Consider the following 12816-nt stretch of genomic DNA (forward strand, 5'->3'; position numbering starts at 1 on the left):
AGCTTGCTCTTTAGGATTAAACAGATACAATTTACCCCATAATATATATTTTTGACCTATTTTATATTTTTCAAGCTAGAGTTTCCTGTATGCATGTTCTATTCTTATAATAGCTTTTAATGTATTTCAAAAGAGCATTTTCTTGTCTTGTGATATTAAAGGCTTTTTGCAATACAAATACCTGGATGGCCCTAAAATGCTTTAAGGGATTTACTAACTGTGAAAGACTTATCTTTCCTTTTAAAGCTCATGTTTAGCTTTTTTGTGCTACCTACACAAGATTAAATGCATATAGGTCTGTCTTTGTAGAATTTAAGAGAGTAAAATCAACATTTACATTTTTTCATTTTATTTTTAGTATACACTAAAATTATTTTTACATTTGGTGGAATCAATAGATTTTTTTTATATAAAATGTTTTTCTTGCTCAAGTTTAGATGTCCCAGTTTGCTCTTAACCATATGTCTCTATGCAGTGAAACTCAACAAGCCTGAAAGGAAATCACCTGCTACCATTCTAATTTCAAGAAAAATGTTCATCCTATTAGAAACTATTCTAAAATAAGAATTACTGAGTAAACAAAAGACTAAAGAAAAACTGCTCTCAGGTTTATGCATTTTTCAATCAGCTGGTTGCTCTTTGCAGTGTTTAAATGCCAGTATAACAACTTCTAGAAGAGTTTTATTTCAGCAGTGCCAATAAAGCCATAGGCTACTGTGTAAACCCTGTGTAAATCATTTATTGGATGAGCAAGGAAAGATCTTGAGTCTGAATTAGTCATTTAGTTGGAAGTGTTTACGTCCTACAGATGAGCTATCATTATGGTTTAGTGGATAATATTTTGTATTTGCAGCAACTGTAAAACCTACTTGATGCTTGCTGCAAGAAACAAATTATGGGAGAGGGTGAGGATCTAAGTTTACATTTGAAGGGAAAAAGGAAACCTGAAGCCACAGTGAGTGCCTAAGTTGTCAATACAGATTTAAGTGTTAAACCACTATGGACACGTTTTAGTCTTTGCTGGCAATCACGAGGCTAGGATTTAAGCTAAGAAAGAAAAAAAGGATAGACTTTACAAAGTAAGTGCTAAAAAGAGCTGGCACGAGTTCATCCTTTGAAGGGCAAAAGACTGCCCTGAAATATAGCTCCCAGTGTCCATAGCAAATCATGGTTTGAAAATATTTCAGATAATGAATATGCTATTCACTGGGAAATATAAGTAAGTCTTAGCTTCCTAGCTGCCAGTCTTCCAGGTGACAATGTGAATGGATACTTGGGCCTAAAAGGTACATTATTGGATGTTTTAATGAGATATTATTTTTATATATCTAGTAAATAAAAACTTAGCTCTGACCTGTTGAGCTATTATATTTAAATCTTGTGATATACCTGAAGTAACAATAAAGCTTCTTGAGGTCCCCTTTTTGCACCCTTTTCCCCACACATACACATTTGATGTAAAACTACAGAAAACTTTGGTGTCCAAATACAGGTTGTTCTTTCTTCACAATTGAAAGAACTGAATTTGGTATGTATTTTGTGATCCTTCTAAGAGATTCTATTATTATTTTGTTTGCTACCAAAAGTTAAAAATGGCAACCTTAATTATATAGTCCTATTCCTGTGAGCACTTAGCAAACCATACAGAAACAAATGAATCCAAAATCTTTCAAGACATTTCTTATACAATAGCAATTTCCTATGGAGACAATAATTTGTTGTGTTGTGTTTTTTTTTTCCTTTCCTTTCATCTAAAAGAAAAAGGATTCACTGGACAGTTCTGTTCACAAAGGCAGAACACAATAATAAAAATGTCATTTAGAAAATTTAATATACAAATATTTACATGAGAGTATTGGATTATCTTTTTTTTTTCTGCCAAATGTCCATAGTATAAAGGCATCTGAGTTACAACCAAGGATGTGAGCAGTTTCAGCCTGTGAAAAGTTGACAAGCATGCTTGAATTTTTATGCAGTTGTCCTATATTTCTCGTGTGAGCTTCATCAAAGCTAAGCTACAACTGGCACTTTTCCAAATTTTAATAAGCTAAGAATATTTTTCATAATTTCCTAGATGCTTGGTACCTTAATGTTGAGACGCTTCATTGTTCTAGTATTACATATTATGTGTTATCTTTGAAGGTAAGAGGACCTGATTTTACCAATATGTGAAAACAAAAAGAATCCTTACTTAGCTGTGAACATGTTTGTGGGTTTTTTTTTTGTTTTTTGTTTTTTTTGGTTTTTTTTTGTTTTTTTAATAATTTAACAGTTGACTCCGGTAATATACTCTATGGAAAATCTACCTATTTAATTTGTGTTTTTTCCAAAATATTTTTTCAAATATCAGATAATTAAGGGGAAAAGAAGAAGCTTTTAGCCAGACAATTGAATTTCACCTATTTTTCAGATATACTAGATAGATATCTAGGTGTAATCAGTGAACAGATCTCAATGGTCCCAAGGAACAATTCACCTTCCAAAGGCCAACATAACTGTCATAAAACTCCTTCTGAGTGTGCCTGGCTCGTTTCCAATTATTATAGAGTACCTACATGATGAATTTAGACCAGATGCTTAATTTTCAGGAGTTTGATTTTGAGAGATTAATCTCATCCTCAGCCTGATAAATGGAATCTCCTACACGCAGATGATCAAATAGGTACAGAATTATATTTTAACAATATCACTGAGATTAGCAGAAATAATACAATTAAACATTTTACAAAATAAAATAAAAAGGGGTTTTGAATGTTTACAGATATCGTGCCACAGCCATTTAACTCAGTCTTTCTATCTTGCCTCCTATCCCTCTCTCTTCCTTATCCCCATGGAGAAGAAAATATTTTTTTGCAGAAGGAAAGCCCTACAGGGTAAAACAAAATAAATGCAAATGCACATGTGATTGCAGAGGAAAGGTGCTCAACGCAATCAGTAACACATAGGTAACAGGAAAAGCATGCTGGAGATGAGTACATACAGACACAACCTGGTGTTCTAGTTGCCCATCATACTTGTTTTCCTATCTGCTTGCAGAGTAGACTCATGACAGCAAAGAATAATGGAATCACAGAATCACAAAATAGTTGGGGTTGGAAGGGACCTCAAGGACCATCTGGTCCAACCTTTATATGTACTACTTTAGTTTATATGAGATGCATCAGCACCCTGTCAAGCTGAGACTTAGAACTATTCAATGCGGGGGAGTTTCCCTGGGACACTATTCCAATGTTTGACTGTCCTTGTGGTAAAAAATTTACCTCTTGTATCCAGTCAGAATCGCCCCAGGAGCAACTAGTGGCTATTACCCCTTGTCTTTTCCATGTCACTCCTTGTCAGTGGAGGTCTCCATCTTCTTGGCAGCCACCCTTTTTATTTATTAATATCTCACAGTAGATTAGATATAACTACCATTAGGCAACCATATTTTTTCCTTTAAATAGGAATTATTTTTCCAGAGGCTCTCCTGATGTGTGTGTTGCCATTCTGTATGAACTCCTAACAAGCAGCGCAATTATGCTCATAATCTGTCTATGAAACACAAATAAAAATGTTGCTAGCAGCAGCAGATGTTGACTGTCTGTCATCAGTACAGAGACTTCTATGTATTTCAAGGGGAAGGTGAACCTGGTAGCCCTTATCAAGTAAGCACTTGCAATTACATGCCAAAGTCCCATTGACTACAATGAGATTTGAGAATATACCTACACATGTATATAAGCACTTTGCTGAATGCAGATGTGTACCACAGTGCATTGGAAAAGATGTAAGCTTCCCAAATCAGTATTTCAGTAGCAGAGCCATTCCTCTGACTACTCTGTCAGTTAGCTCTCCAACACCCATAAGATTAAAAAAAAACATCACCACCCATATCCCAACAAGTACTCTGTATGCTGGCAGATAAGTTTTATCCAGCTTAAAATGTGAGTTCATCAGTTGCTACTGCCATTACATCTACTCTGAATTGATATTACTTATTAACCATGTAATGAAAAATCTAACAAAATATTTCTACCTTTTTAGTCAACGTATGATATGAAAAAAAATAAATAAGTTCTATTAGCTCAAAGAAATTCTGCTGAATAGAAGACTCTTATTTGCACTTTCCCTTAGTTAACCCATAAAAGATTTTAATCTCTGGTTTGCAACTGAGTCCCATGTTCAATTGTGAGGACAGGAACAGGAAGATTATTGAGCTTTTAAGCCCTCAGGAGACATCAGTGTGATGTGTTGACCTGTGATTAAAATATTCAGCTATTGGGAATAAAATCACTAAATAACAGTCTTCATGTGTAAGGCCTCATATGAGTCATTAGGGATGCACAGATGTGGACAACAATGTGATAACATCAGCTGTGAGAGATGGAGGAAAGGACAGGGAAGCACTTCCTGCTGTGGGCTGCACTTGAGGTTTGTGGCTTTTGAAATTTTCAAACCATGAGTGTGGTAGAGGTCCAGGTCCAGACACCAGACTGCATCTATTCCAGAACAACCCTGTGAAGTATGTAGAATACTTTAGCACACAAAGTTTTAATCCACCAACTTGTGGGTTTTTTGCATGGATTGCTAATATATAACATATTAAGAATTTGTATTGATGCCTACAGGAACACAGTGCACATGTATTGGGGAAAATTAAAACTCTCTTTCCTTTTAAAGACTGAATTTCACATTGAGACTTACTAGCATTTTCTCACCAGCAGCACCTCCATACAAACAATCATGCTTTAAAAAAGAAGTCTTCCTATGCACTGAATTTTTAACTCTCTATGTAATAGCAGAGAAATAACAATATTAGAATAAGAGCAGTTATTTTTATTCTAGAAGGCATCACTTTATCAATTGTTAATATTTACTTTGTCAGGCAAATTTAGAAACTGGGTACTAATTGATGACTTAGCTGCCTGTTGTGTGCGCTATGTATCACTATGTAAATTTACATATTGCTAAGTGACCTTTGTACTTAAATTTTGATGATCACTGAAGGAAAAACTGTCAGTTTCATTTAATTTCTGCAAAGTCTTTGTCAGTGCATTTAAGGATCTCAGTCATCCACCCTGGAGTATTACCCAAAGTACATGAATAATTAAGGAGGGCTTATAATTGAATTTGCTGAAGTAGTTCTTTAAAAAAATGGTAAAATGCACTGATGATGTTATTAACAAACCAAACTTGACTAGTTTCTTTTTTCACATTTTCTGTTGCCTCTTTTTGTTTGAGAGTTGTTACTTGACTTGTTTTCCTTAATGATATGCACTATTAATGCATACCTATCTTATCACAGGTACTGTTTAGTGTGCATTTTCCCTCAGCTATTTGGGGGCAAATTTTTATGAAGTGGCACGTCCTGAGACAAATTATGGTGGGAGTTTTTAAAGTTAAACGTTCTATTATAACAACCTGGTTTTACTTCTATATATGTGAAAGGACAATCCTTTCTGGTTTAGAAAAGAGGAAGTCACAATAAATGTTTTTATAAGTAATTGAACTTCATTTACCTTTTAGAAATGCACTGCAGCAGTGATATTTACCACATTAGTGATTACAAGGCAATTATAAAATCACACCAGCTTATTAAAATTGATGAGAAATGTTATACCCATACGTGACTTGTTAAAAGTATCATTATAGCTGATAATTTTACATTTGCAGTGAGAAAATTAACAAGCTATGCATATATAAAAACAGGAACATTTAAATTCTTCAAAACATTTATTGCTTGCTTTTTTTGAGTAAGAAATCACACAAAGTAACTTACAATGAAACTGTTTTTTTTCCACTAAAGTTGTACTTAACAGGAACACTTAAGGTCAAGGCCTTCCCTGAAAATAATTTTGCATATTTCACATTTCCTTTAACAGTTTTCTAACAACAAGAACAACAATGGTGATATACTTGTCTTTAGACTAAAATTTCAGCTTTTAAAGCATGCATCAATTAAGATAGGTTTTCTTAAAAAATTGCTTATGATGTTCCAATGATCTTAAGCTGAAATTATTTATTACTTCAGGTATGGTTTCTCAAAGGTCTGTTGAAGGTCCTAGGAATGTTTCTGCTGACCTGCACTAGCTTAGGGCTTCACTTAGCAAAGTTTTTGTGGTATGGCAATTATCAGGGATTGCCAAATGCAGTAGCTGTAGAGGGGTGAGGCAGCCGCAGTTCTGTGTTCCCAGGTCTGAGCATCTGAGTCCATTGATTTGCATTATGAGTGTGTTTAAAAAAGATTACTGCTGACATTTTTTTAAAAAAGAACAATATAAAAATCTAAGTATAAAATATTCTGAGTTATGTTTCTATAAATGTACAAGTGCTTAGTCAAAGTGCAGAAATACTAGCAGTATTACTCAGCTACTATCCAGTGTGCAATATTTAAATTTGAAGTCATTGTAATTATTCACAGTGTTTATATGGCAAATATTGTAAAAATTTAAATACCTAGCAAGTTGAAGGAAGTTTTACTTTGCTCCTAAAATTTGAAAATCAGAAACAGCTAAACAAGATAAGATATTCCTTATGAGATGTCTGCTCAGATCTAGTATGTAGCCAATTCAATTTTCATACAAAACAAATTAACTAGAGAAATTAACACAGAAAGTTCAGGAAAAAAAGTAGGGAATTATGCTATCTAATAGTTTCATTTTAAGTTTACTGTAAAATTTGTTGTTCATCCAAGAGTTATAATAGTGACACCTTGTGGTAATAAAGAATATTGCTTCAATATTCGTTAGCCACTGAAAGGGTGTGTGTCGCGAGCCGACACAGTGTGTTTAACTGCCTTTTCTACATAGACAAATAGAATAGAATACTGTTATAATTGAACAACATATTTGGCCAGTAATCTTTCACTGTGAAATATACTTATTATGCATGATATTAATACTATTTTTTTTTTTTACCTTCCTCTGGTGCTTTTGCATCTTTACGATACTAAGTGGATTTTAGCACTGCTCCTCAGTTTCAGCTGAATGCTATACTTGCTTCTGATTTAGACCGACACAGAAAGCACAGAAAACCTGAAAATCAGATTAAATATATCTTCTCTGTATAGACAGCATGTGCACAAATACGTCCCTCAAAGGCAGTACAGAGCACAGATCATGTAACTACTTCTGCAACATGCCCAGGGGCTATACAGTGATATCTGTGTGCCTGCCACATCCCTTTTTTGTCTGTGCACAGTAACTGCACTTGATAAAATACTAGCAGTCTTAAATGATGTTGAGAAGAGGGGTAGCTAAACTATTGCATGTTTAAAACTGCTCCCATAGCAAATTTTCACAGCTCGATCATTACAGCTGCACTGTGCTCAGCCTGAACTGAGGAGGTCTCTAATCCTGATGAGTCAGCTCCTTCTTTTCCTACAAAACATGGCCATAACTTATTTAGAAATCTTATTTAGTAAGAAATCTACTTCCTTTTCTATGTTATATTAAAATAAACGTAAGCTGTTCACATCCAGTACCAGAGTCTTATACCTGCTACCCAAGGAGTGTCAAAATGGGCAGATGTTGTGTAGAATACAAAGTTAGTCAAGTCAGCTTCCTAACAGCTTAGGGTAGTGGAGCATCAACCTCATTGTGAAGTTGTAAAATCTGGGATAGGGGGAAGGGTTCAAGGCTCTTACCATCTTTTTGTTCTCCTGTGAACAGATTTAGTGCCTCAAATCTACTTTTCAAAGGAAAAAAATCCAGCAGCACGTTTGTAGGAGAGCCAGGACATGCACAAAGAAATAGTCTGCACACCTGCTACTGACCTTTGCTTATATGAACTCCCAGTTTATTTCAGAATGACTTCTCTGATCCAATACAAGAAAGAAAATGGGTAAATGGCATAATTGACAAGAATCTCTTGTGTCTGCAGCCATGGGAGCAGAGTTGCAATGCAGCACCAAATCTTGACCTCTTAAAAAGTCACTAAGTAAACAGTGATATAGCACTGTCATGAGGCAGGTCTTAAGGCATATTTTGTATTGACTTTAAGCTTTTGACAGTCTGATTCAGAAACTACCTTGCATCAACAGTCTGGCCAACGGTGCAGCTGAAGGCAGGAAACTGAATGGGCTGGTTGTGCTGTGCTCAATAGCAACAGCTCACACACACACACACACACACTTATCAAACAAATGTAAATTCCTGAGAACATACAATTCCTGCAGACCCTTCTTACACTATTCTGTTGCTATCACAAGAACAGTCACCAGTATTCGTTCTGAATAATGATCTTACTTAACATTTCTACTGGTGGTTCCAGAACAGAACAGAAATATTAGAAGTGGACTAATGACAAATACCACTAATAAAACAGTACTGTCCAGAAGAACTGGGGAAGACAGATATAATACAATGGAGGAAATGAGTATACATTTTCACATACACATAGAGTTTCACAAGGTGATGCACTAGCAGATCAGTGAGAAGCAGCCTTGCCATCAAAACCTCTCAGCTAAGCACAGCAGCTAGAAGTGTCTCTGTGCCCTAATGAGTCATGGAATGACTACTGCTGAGATGCAGCTGCAAAATGAAGCTTAGATATTTCAAACAGGTGAAGTATCTAGCAGTGTCAGGAAAAAATCTCATTAAAGTCAGGCAGTTTTAAATAGTCTAAGCCTTTAATGCAGTTGAAGGATAGCCGTGAGAATGTTTGCAGGTTGGGCAATATAAAAAAAAAACAAACAACAACTGGAAAAGTTATCTCCTCTTTAAAAAGTGACTGTGGTTGGGTAGAGGAAAGAGGGATGGTGTTTGTATTCTAGCAAAGAACAAAAATAACCACATTTTAAAACCTCAAGAATTCTATACGTAACAGATCCATGTTATTTTTCAGGTAGAAATTATGACAATCCAGCCACTCTTTGTTTTAGGCTGGCAGGCTTACTGGACAACTGCATCAAGTATCTTTTGGCTATTTTCTAGACCAGGTAACTCATGTGGTTTTGGAAGTTCTTTAACAGTTTTCCAGACAAACTAGATTTTACCTTCTTCAATAGAAGTAACTAGATATTCCATCTTAAAGAAACTGGTAATCTCAAGTTAGGCATCAGTGCTCTTTTGGGCTCAGAATACAAACCCTTTCCACTGTAGTTTCTAAAAGGTTTCTTTGGAAAAAGCACACTTCTTTATTTTTCCCTATGGGCTGATTTCTATTTTAGTTTATCAACTTTGACTCATGCCTCCCAGATGATATCCAGCATCTGTGTACTGTTTGTTCATTGAGCACAGCAGATGCCTGTTTAGATCCTTAGAGGTGTGCTGTTAATATGTTCTTCTGCTGCAAGATTAGAGTTAGAATTAGTCTTTGAATATCACATTTGTACTTGCTCCTGGGAAAAATTCTCCATTTACATATGTGGTTCAGGCAGCTGGTATACATGTAGGTTTGAAGCTCAAGATACCAGCAGATCAGTCTGGAGTTCGTTGTCTGCATGATTTCCAGCAACTTCAAAGAAACATGGTTAGCCACTTGAAAGAAAAGAACAGTGGAAAGTTTGGGTCAAATGCATTTAGATTCTTTTGTTGCAAGGTACTTTCTACCTCTTTTGCTTTTGTTCTTGGAGGTTTTGGCTGCTCTATAAAATAGTGTCCACACTGTTACAAAAGTTCTTCCCTGAGGAGGTGTTCAACACATTTATAAACAATTCTTTTTCAAAACTTATTTTTAAACAAGAATATCATAAAGATCTTTAAAAAAACACAATAATCTTGGCAACTGTTCATATGTAGCTAGTTAAATTGTAATCCATGCAAAATAGGGTAGTGGGGAAGAGTACTGTGAAACTCAAAATCCAGCCATAAATCACTGGTCGTATCCAGCTAAACAGAGAAGGAATTTGTCTGGTGCTTGGTCGTACCTTCTCTGTAGCTTAATTTTTTTGTTTCTTGTAATTTCCTAATTATTGTACTAGAGTATACCCTGTTTGGCATTAATCTGGCTCAACAGTGAGACCTGCTGCTTTAAGTAACACTGGACTATTTGAGCCCGACTCAACAGAGCTGTCAACAGCTGAGCTGTCTGTCAAAACCTACAGGAATGTGATCAAAATCCACTGATAGCTTCATCTCCTCCTCCCCCAGTGTATTAACTTAATTAAAATAATCACAACAGCTAGAATAAATCTCTTAAGTGTGCCGCATCTTGTTCAAATAGGATTTGCATTGAACAAAATGTTAGAAGAGGAGGTTGCAAAATAAAGCCCTGCCAAAATTGAAACATTCCAGCATTAAGATCTTAGCACAAGCCAACACTGAAAGTGTGTATTACAGTATTGTTTTAAAATAATGCCTGCTATTTTTGCAATGAACTTTTTCATAGTTCATTTGTTATGTAATAAGCAGCAATTCTATAGTTCAGGTTTTTCATTCTACAGTTCATTATCTCCTGCTTTATTTATCATACATTATTCAACATCTTCTTCTAACACAGCTGTTTTCAACTTCTTTTTCTATGAATGATTTCACTAGAGAATGTGTATTTTTTAATGATCACATACAATAGTAAAAGAAGAAGGCATTTTATAGATGAGACACAAAGACATTGTCAAATCTATTTGGTGATGGAATACTTAACTTGAGATGCCTAGGGTCTATTTTTTTTCAGAGTAAGTATATTCTTTAAGTCCAAAATAGAAGTCTCTTATTTCTGGCTTTTCAGAAATCCTACAAAATTAACAATGGATGTTAATCAGGCAATACAAAATGAACACAGTCTAGAACAGTTTGGTCTAAATAAGCTGCTTATTATCATGTGATAACCTATCTCAGGTTTTCAGCCAGTAAAATATTTTAACCAACAGGTTTATTGTTCTCTCCAGCAAACTCCCACCTCACAGGGGATCTCCTATACCAAATACTGCAGAAAAAAAAAATTACTTAATTGCCAGAAATACTCCAGTCTATGTTCCAGTCTATTCCTTCTCCCAGACAACTTCAACAACTTGTCTCACTGCATTGATGACCACTAAGCAACAGCACACAGCATCTTCCTTGCTGCTAAGCACACTCAGCTAAACCGGGCGATTTGGGCCTACTCTTGAGTTCCCCACAGATCTGGATGTTAATTTCAGCTGCCAGTTAAGGACATGCATTTCCCTTTGTGATTTCATTTCTCACACATTTTACACCACATGAAATTTTATATCAGATTACTGTTGCTGTTGGAACAGAAGTTTACTTTTTTGTGTCCAAGAACATTTGAGTTCCTGAAACATTTTCTAAACTAGGACTTTTGATGACAAGCACATGACAGCTGATAAACGAACTCAGCTTCCTGTGTGTGGCCCTGAACTTTCAATATCTTACTGCTGTCATCAGTCTCCTGATCCCAGAAAAATAATGTTTCCCAGAAAATAAGATAAAAGGTAGGAGCTAAGAAAATTGAGGAAAAACCTTCCTTCCCACTGGGGGTAGTGGGACAGGCCCTGGCTGGCCAGAACCTGCCCTTTCTGTGCTGCTCTGTGTGTGTGCAGTTTTGGGGAAAAGAGTAGGGTGAGGGAGGTGTCTGTTATTTTCCAGAAAAGCCTTTAATGCTGTGGCAAATCAAAATCCCAGTGATTTTAAAACTTTTGCAGCTCTGATTTTTCTTCACTGTTCTAAAATCACATTGTGATATTTCATACTAAGCAAGCTGTGCCTTCAATGCACACTTGAAAAATAAGGTTTTTTCTCTAGTTCCTTTAGGTAATTCGATTACAACAATTTCAATAATAACTCACTGCTGCAGAATTATTGGTGGGATGTATTGCTGAACTTCTCCCAAAGTAGCAGAAACTAGTATTTTAGTATTATCAGCTCATAGTTCAAACTCAGCCTAGTGACAGTTTCACTTAATAATGTGTTTTCATGCAGTTGATAAGGTTGTTTCTGTAGTATTCACATGGCTAGAAAATTCCACAGATCCTATGCTAGTACACCCATTCTTTCAGTGTTTTCTTCCATTCCACGTATTGCCTTGCAAGGTGATTATATCTCTTAATTCAGAGAAAATAATTCTAAAGGTTTAAGAAAAGCCAAAGTGTTTGTATAAAAGAGCATATTTGCCTACTTCCTCTTAATATAGATCCAGATTGTATTTGTGGATGCAGCTTGTGGAAACCCTCAAGGGCATCTCGCACAGGAGGAGGAATGTCTGGGAAGTGCCATTACAGAAAAAAGTGAACTCTTAGCTCTGCTGTGTTCTAGGGACTGAGCTGTGGTAAAACAGAAAGGGGAAGTAAAATCCAATCAGTCAGAGAACATTATCTAGAAAATAATTTTAAAAAAGGAAACAGTAGCTTCACAGAGAATCTTAAAGCTGTCTCTTCTACATAAGGAAATTAATATTGCCCTCCTTAAAGAAGTGAATTTCCACCATATGTTTCCATCTTCAGTTCCTCCAAAACACAGATGTGGGTGTAGAACTGCAAATTATCTCTTTCCAACGAGAAGTTTCAGGCCTTTAGGAGTGTTTGCAGGCAACAGGATGCATGTCACCATTTCACAAGTTCCCTTCCAGTCCTATTTCCTTCAGGAACTTTTATTCCCTTTTAAAATCAATGGAAGATAACTATATAAAGCTGAAAATGAAATACTTCAAAAGTTCTTTAAAAACTCTTGTTTTTAATTAATAGTGAGACACTTGCCTCCCAGGATCTGCCGTTACTTTGTAACCTGGAAATACTCTACAAACCTGTAAGTTTCTCCAAGTTGTTTGCTATTTCTGTAACAAAAAATGTCTGAGGCAAAAAAAAAAAAAAATGGCATCTTTTTTATAGGTGACTATTCCCAAGGATCTGGGAAGTCTGGAATCATGTGGAGTCCAGGTTACATGCTGAAGCAAACACAT

Source organism: Apus apus, chromosome 4, assembly GCF_020740795.1.
Source record: "Apus apus isolate bApuApu2 chromosome 4, bApuApu2.pri.cur, whole genome shotgun sequence".
Classification (NCBI taxonomy): Eukaryota; Metazoa; Chordata; class Aves; order Apodiformes; family Apodidae; genus Apus; species Apus apus.